Source organism: Chrysemys picta, chromosome 10 (assembly GCF_011386835.1).
Source record: "Chrysemys picta bellii isolate R12L10 chromosome 10, ASM1138683v2, whole genome shotgun sequence".
NCBI classification, from domain to species: domain Eukaryota; kingdom Metazoa; phylum Chordata; order Testudines; family Emydidae; genus Chrysemys; species Chrysemys picta.
In genome coordinates, this window is record NC_088800.1 from 41,719,398 (window position 1) to 41,727,240 (window position 7,843).

The window sequence follows — 7,843 nt, forward strand, 5'->3', positions numbered from 1 at the left end:
CCTTCCTGCTCCCCTTCCAAACTCCCTTGCGAAACTCCCTGTTAGCAGCCCCTGTTTGCAAAGCTCCCTGGTCGCTTATGCGCTGCGTTATAAAGCCCTGGCCTGTATGAATGCCCCGCCCACTGATTAAGGCTCAGCCACTTACCAGAGGCTTCTAGCTTTCAAACCTTCCTTTGAAGCTCACAGCTTCCAACTGCCAGCCACAGCACACGGTCCTTCAAACAACCAAAACAAACAAACAGACTGACAGGTTGTTTTGGAAGGGGAGGGGTAGCCATGTTCAGGGGAGAGTTGGGGTGTGGGTGGGACCCCAAGTTGGGGGGAATGGTGCAGGGGAACCCTGGGTTTGGCAGGGAGCCCCCAGTCAGCAATACGGCTAAGCGAGCTGGTTGCCCCCAGGCTGAGGATGTCCCCGCTTGCAGCGTCATGCCCCTTCACATTCCCCCCCATCTTCACCCCTGCCAGTGGACCAGCCAGAACTACGTCATGGCCCATCTTTGGGCTACAGCCCACGATTTGGGAGCCCTGCCCGAGGGTGAACTTCATCAGGCCCAGCTGACTTGTTCTTTAGCCTGTTCTTTCCCTGTTCGGGGGGGGGTGTGTGCTCCTGCCCCTGGCTGTTAGCATTAATGGTGTTCAGCATCTGGTCACAATGAACTTTGATTGAAGTGAAGACTGAAGCCAAACAGGCAGGAAATGCTCAGAGATGCTCAGAGGACGTCAGCCTGACAGATAAATACACTGCTAGGAGCTGGATTATACCATGTTATGGGTGGAGTTAAAATCTCATTGACACAGCTGTGAGGATGCACTCTTCATTTAAGACAGCTGGAAGCAACAGGTAAGGGGGCCTCGTGTAGAACAAGCCATGATGGCGTGTGCCCAGAAACTAGCCCCAGGTGGGCAGAGGATGCCACCGAGTATCGTTCTGAGCTGGTGCGTGTGTGACAGAGACAAGCCGGGCCGTGCAGCCAGGATACGGAGGTAGAGCAGGAAAGCCGAGCAGAGCCTGTGAGCATGGTGTGATCTTGGGAGGAGCATAGAGAGCTTTTGGGCCAGGAGCTGGCTAAAGAGGCTTGGAGCTGAGAGCAGGGAGGCTAATCCCTGCTGTTGGTTCCTGCTGTGTTTGGAGAAGCAGGACTCTGTATGTTCCTTGTCAATAAACAAGACATCAAAAAATTACCAGACTCCACTGCCAATTTCTGCTCCCCACTGGAACATCCCCAGGGCCCCAAACTTTGACTAGCCCCTTGGGTTGAAGAGGGACACCAATATCTTTATTGTGTGGTTTCGTTGCACGTCTATCTAATCTCAGTGGTTTATCAGCAACTAATTACTGTTGCAATGTTTTCTCATGTAATAACCATATTTATTAAAAACACAGAGGGCAGGTTTTTGAACCCAAACTCACCACTGCTAATACATGCAGGATTCAGATGTAAAGTCCTGGCTTTGAGTCATCCCCCATTTAAATGCTCAATGACAGTTGCTAGAAATCCAGTGTCATGATTCATTGATCACTAATGCCAAGGGGCAGTGGCAGGGCTGGGAGAAGCAGAGGTTAATGTGGGTCTAAAGTCGTAGTGAGTGACATGGCTTCCAGCGAGGCAGAGTGGAAGCGGGGGTCCAGTTATACACACCAATCACACTCTTCGTGTCATTCGAACGCACCGGCGGGGTCGGCTCTCAGCATTTATTCCAGGGGATTTACTGTGCAGAAGCCAACAGGGAAGGGGGTGAGCAGAGTGGAGGCATTGCAGGGACTGCACTGATTAGGTGGGGGATGGCGCGCCGTGTCTGATCTAATAATGTCTCCCCTTCTCAGCGGCGCCGGCTCCCAAGGAGGATGGGCTCCTCCTGCCGGACCCAGCACACGTCTGTTGGCTTAACCAGGATGAGGGAAGACTTGCACTCCCCACGCTTACAGAACCCTGCCCAGTAGATGTAGCCTTTCCCATTGAGCAGGACGTTCTGACACTTGTCGTACCACCAGCCCCCATAGCTACTTGCGCAATTCCCACTGGCCTGGTCCTGATCCTTGTCAGTCGTGCTGAACTTCATGTTGTCGTGTATGCCCCCCAGGCCGGAGTGGTAGGTGGTGAGATAGTCCTCGCCGTCCCCAGAGTACCTGCCCAGCCTCAGCGGGTACCCGCTCGGCTCATCCTTGACACTGAAGATGTCGTACTCTGCGTAGCGGGTGTTGTTGGATTTGTCCTCCACCACAAAGCGGACCTTGTAGGTGTTCTGCCGCGTGAGCAGGGACAGGTACTCGTTGCCCAGCCAGTAATCCTGCTGCACGTTCCCAAAGCCGTACTTGTAGGTGCTCCAGGACTCCAGGTGATCTCTGTGTTGTAAGAATTTCTCTGGACAACGGTCCAGCCTTTGCCTTCGGTGTCCATGTCACACCACACCACTTGAGGGGGAGAGCCTGCCGGCTGGATGACACGGACCCCGCTGGGACTGTCCCTGGGAATGTTGCTGCAGTCTTTGGGGAACCCTGAAATGCCACGAACATCAGGTTAAGGGGGCAGGTGGGGGTGGGGGAGTGAGCGCTAGCTAGCTCGATCAAATCAGCCTGGGGTAACTGGAGGCTGGGTTTTAGAGGCAGGTCCTGTGTATTTCACAATACTACAGCCACAGAATCCGCCCCGGCCATTCCTGGCCACAGAATCCGGCTCTAGATCTTACACTTTCATTTTACCAATAAAATAAAATAAGAATAGTTTCTTGCTCTGCTGGTTTTGAAGAAACCTTGAAGAGATGAATCAAGTGTAAACCAAGGCTCTGTATCCTTCCTGAGTCCGTACTGCTGAAGAAATCGTTTGGCGAGGGTGGGGGAGACGCTGCCAGATCCATCTCAGCGAATGTCAATTATGAAACCCATCAGTGACAATTTAAATGGGAGTTTTCAAAGAGCCTAAGGGAGTTTGACACCCGACTGTGATTGGAATTCAGTGGGATTTAGGCACCCAACTCCCTGTGGTGCCTTTGAAAATTCCAGACATCCTATCGAGGGGCTTGTATTTGGGGCGGAAATTGTCCCAAACTATCCTGGTAGAATGAGAGCACTGTGGTTATACTGCCCCTCCCCTCCCCGCCAGGGTCCTCCCTCGAGCCTGAGCCCCACAGCTCCCCTACCCCCCAGACAATCCCCCTGTGTGCCCCTCCCCCATAGCTGAGCCGAGGGGGAGGAGCTGCTGAGCACTGCGGGGCTCAGGGCCACCTCTGGAGCTGGCTCGGCCCCTGGCCTGCCTGGGCAAGCCCCTGAGCAGCTCCCAGAGCCGCTGGAGTGTGGGGAGAAGGGAATGAAAACTGCTGACAAGGAGGAACTGGCTCTCCCTGCTGCCTGGACTCTGGGGGCAAGGCTTCTAGGCATGAGCGAGAGATCCCCAGCTGTTAGCCGGGGCTAGCCCTAGTATAGGAGTTGGTGAGATGAAGGGTAGAACTCCCAGCCAATTTGGGGGGGGTGCCTGGTTCTCACACGCTGCCCTGCGGTTGGCACCAGCGCTCTTCAGTCACTGCCGGCGGCTTGGCAGCCGTTACCGGAGAAAGGGATAACGAAGCTGTGTAAAGCAAACAGGCAGTCGAGCAGCACCTCCCCCACCCCGGCTGGCCCATTCCCAGGCGCTGGAGGCCTGCGAATGGGAGTAGTGGGCTCACTAGCGCAGGCCGGCCTTGCGATCCCTTTGGAGAACTCAGCGTTTCTTTGGGCCCAGCGCTGGCGGGGGGGCGGGAAGGTGCATTCAGTGGATAAGTGGATCTAGGGGTGACCCCGGCATGGGGGAGAGGAGCAGAATCAGGCCCACGATGCCCTGATCTCGGATATGGCAGATGATAGAAGCTCTCCGACGGGTTCTCTACTCACCCCTCTCGACCTTCTTGTGGGCCAGGGCCCCATTGCCCTGCACGGGGGCTACGCAAAGGAGCGCCATCATGGACAGCGCAGACAGAAGCAGGAGAGAGCTGGACTGGAACCCTGCAGGGGACAGAAACCGCTGGACATGAGACCAGGAGAGAGTTTCACAAGTGCCTAAATCCCACTAGAAGTCACTGGGATTTAGGCACTTAAGTGACTTAGCCACTCTTGAAAATGTTACCCTTAGACGCTAAGGCCAGAGTTTTCAGAGGGCTCAACTACTGGGCCAGATTTTCAGAAGAGCTCAGCTCCCAGGTAGGCACCGCAGGACATGGCTGGATGTTCAAAGGGGCTCAGCATGGGGGGGGTGGGCCCAAGTCTCTGGAGACGGGGTGAAGCCCACCATTCACCTCTCCCCCGGCCCGGCCACTGTCTCCGTCTCTGCAGCCGGCCCGATTAGCACACAGCTGGGACCCAGCTGCATGGTAAAAACCATTCAAAGATTGCGGCTCCGATTGCCTGGCTCCCGGGTCCCGGGCGGGTCAGGGCCGGCTGGAGCGCTCCCTGGGGTGGGGAAGGAGCTGCCTCCTCTCTCCCCGCGCTGCACCGCTGTAAGGGGAGTGCTGCTCGGAGCAACCCCCTCTGTCCCAGCTCCCCCCGTCCACAGTCACTACCACCAGCCAAAGGGCAGTGCCCGCTCACCCACACAGAGACAGCAGCTGGGCAGCCTCCGGCAGGGCTCTGCCCCCCTCAGATGAGTGCCAGGTGAGAGGGGCCCAGGGCACAGAGCTGCTGTGTGCCTCACGCCAGGCATGCTGCCCCCTGCACTGCAGCCCAGCAGCCCAGAGGGGGACACGCTGCTGACACTGCAGCTGTTCTGTGGGCCCAGCTCAGGCCAGGCTTAAAGTGGGCAGAGTCGCCAGGGGTCATAGTCCTGGCCAAAAAGAGTTCAAAATGGAGCCGGGTCCCTGAAGGGTGCACTGTAAGCGCTGCCCTAGCAAGGGCATGGCCATTTATTTCAGCCGGGATTAACATAGACACCCCTCCCCGTCCCCACACATGCTTTTCCCAGGCCACCTTCAGCACTCAGCACAGGGATTCACAATGACCTTGCCGGGATCAGCAGCCCAGAGCAATCCAGACTCTTGGACAGAAACCGGCTCATTCGGCCCCCCCGCCCAGGTATATCTATCCCGGCCCTGGTATTACATCTTGTGTAGCTACAGCCCACATAACGCAGAGCACGGCATATGCAGCCCCCAATGGTAAATAGGTTGAGAACCCTACAGCAGAGGCTCACGTGTGAAGCTCCAGAGGTCCCAAGTTTGATTATAGCTGCTGCCGGCCCGTGACAGTTGCAAAATGGCAGCTTTTTGTGGGGTGGGGCGGGGTGGGGCGGGCAGGGTGTGTGTGTGTGTGTGTGTGTGTGTGTGTCAAACCAGAACAGGCTAAAGCCGCACTGGAGTCCGGCACCGTGCTTTCTGTCAGCCATCATTGTATTCATGTGGTGTTGCAAAGTTAGAAAGTCCACAACTAACCCCCAAAGTGACCGTGATACAAACGTGCAAATGAATTAGAGAGAGAGAGAGAGAGAGAGAGAGAGAGAGAGAACACCGTGTAAACGACACACCGAAACACACTGTTGCAATGGAAACACTTTGCCCAGACATGATCCCCAGACAGATTTCATTGGAAACACCTTCTTTTTGGAGCTGCCTGGACCCCAAATTCTTCAGACAATGTCACAGCCCAAGTAACTGTGACACGCTGCCAGCAATCTCAGTTATCCTTGTGAGAGAGAGGAGAGAGGCGTAACCCCATTGCAGGCAAAGGGTTAAAGCTTTAAAGGAGAAGGATTTCAGTGAGTCTGACAAGCCAGAACTACAATGTTTGGAACTGAAGTGAAATACCAATCTGGAGTCACTCATCCTTGAAAACACGCCTCCCCTTCTCCTGACGCCCCAGAGGAGCGGGGACGCTGCCAGCTAGCAGCCGTTCACACACTGTAATAGTCTAAGACACAGAGGGCCTGAGTTCGACCTGTGACCTTGGAAAACTCATTACACTGCACCATACCTCAGTTTCCCCATTTTAAAAACATGGTTTATGCTAGTTCCTTTGTGTTCTAAAGTACTTTGGCCCCAATGCCCAAAGGTACCTGGGGCAGGGCGGGAGGATTCCTGCCTAGGGTCCAGCAGAGCGCTGGGCAGGGGATCCCCGCCAGGCTCCTGGTACCCCATGGCCCCGGGGGCACTCTTTACTCACCAGGAGGCACTGCCAGACTCCTAGCTAGCCAGGCTCATGCTGCAGCATCCACTTGCTGGGGGAAATGCTGCTCCGTTTCAAAGGAAAAGCAGCATGTACCTCACTGCGCCCCCATCCCTTGTGCCTCGGCCAGGCAGGGTTGGGAAAGCAGAGGATGCACCAGGGCTCCCCTCCCCCTTGTGCTCCTGCCCGGGCTGAGGGGCGGCACTGAGAGGAGTGCAGGTTGCCCCTCTCTATGCGGTAGTTACTGCGTCTGTCTGGGCACGTTCCTTCCTGTGCCCGGGCACTCAGGGCACATGGTGTCCCACAGGGGCCACATAGCATGCCCTGCCACTGCACCTCCCCCACGTGCCTACTCCGCCTGGGGCTTTGGTGCCCACCACCAGGCTCTGGCCCTACATCTCCAGGCTGTGTGAAATACTGGGCATTTCAATAAAACTCACCCATCCCGACGCTGCAGCTGAGCGGGCGAGTTAGCAATCTGAAGCGTCCCCCACTTCCACATCAGAAACCAGAGCCGGGGCTCCATGCCTTTATGGGGAAAGCGCCACTCCACACCCAGCTTATCTTGCTTTCTCAACCGCTGGCCTCAAGCCTGGCCTGTGGGCAAGGAGGGAGCCCCCTCCGGAACGTCTGCCCATCCTTTATTTACCGCAGATACCAGATTTCTTGGGCTCCCTCCCTCCTCGCCGAGAACGCCAACGTTTCTGAAGCCGGGCAGATGTGAGCCAGGGATTTAATTTCTCAGTGGGACTCAGCGGCATTACTGTATCATCGGCCTTCCAGACGAAGGACGCACTAAATGGAGAGGATCAAGCCAGAGGAGATGGCAGGAACGGGGGTTGTGCAGAACGCGATGGGGGTGTAACGCTTGTGCCAGGTGGTATTGGCAGTGACAAGGACGAGAATCAGGATCTTGGGGTTCCTCTTAGCATTGCAAAGCAGAACCAGCTGGAGCGCCCCTCCCAGAAATCTGGGAAACTGACCAGCACGCCCCTAACAGGCAGCTGTTCCCCCGTCAGGATCACTGAGTCTGAGTCTAACACAGGAGAACTTTTATTTAGAGGAGAAAGAAACGCAGCATGAACTGGGGAAACCATCACAAGAGTGACTCAGCAGTATGTGAACTGTGAGTGAAACGCCCACCCTACAATCTATTGGGCAGCAGCCCCTTGCCTCAGTTTCCCAGCTTGGGATGAGAGAGTCCAATGGACGAATGTCCCTTTGGCACACCCCTCCCATTTTCACTCTGCTGTCCCCTTACCCAGTTTACGGGCCCAGCTCAGCAGAGTTTGAGAGTTCAGGGGAGGTTCGGGGGGGGGGGGGGGGGGAGGGTGTTCGCCTCCTGCCCCAGGGAGAGAAGGGGTGGGCCAGGGATGCCTCTGCCTCTGCTCTGCACCGCTGCTGCTCCATGCTGCCGTCTCTGCCTGGAGCTGCGATGCCATGCTGTGAGGGGCCTCCAGCCCGGAGTGAGTCCAGCTCTTAGTGACTTCCCTGGCTAGGGGGAACATCGCTGCTGCTCCCCCCTGTACTGTCTTTCACCACAGCACCGGCTCTATGGTGCCCAGGCAAACCGGCTTCACAGTGTTTTCAGCTCTAGGGATCACTGAGAAGAAACCAGGACTTCCAGCTGAGTCCAGTCAGCTCTGTCTTTAAGCACTGGGCAGACCCAACGTTTTGTAGGCGCCTTTCACCAAACCCACACACCCGGTGGGAACCCCT

The 7,843-nt window shown here is 56.3% G+C and overlaps 1 long non-coding RNA gene across 2 annotated transcripts; it reads right to left on the reverse strand.

The window, feature by feature from the left end:
- Positions 1-453: 453 nt before the first annotated feature.
- Positions 454-6,940, reverse strand: LOC135973976 (uncharacterized). Of its 2 annotated transcripts, none has more exons than XR_010591100.1 (3): positions 6,565-6,940; positions 3,866-3,976; positions 454-2,497 (listed from the first exon to the last, which is right to left on the reverse strand). It is a non-coding gene; the product is annotated as an uncharacterized LOC135973976 (long non-coding RNA). The 2 variants fall into 2 exon arrangements; XR_010591101.1 differs by lacking the exon at positions 6,565-6,940 and adding an exon at positions 5,487-5,638.
- Positions 6,941-7,843: the final 903 nt, after the last annotated feature.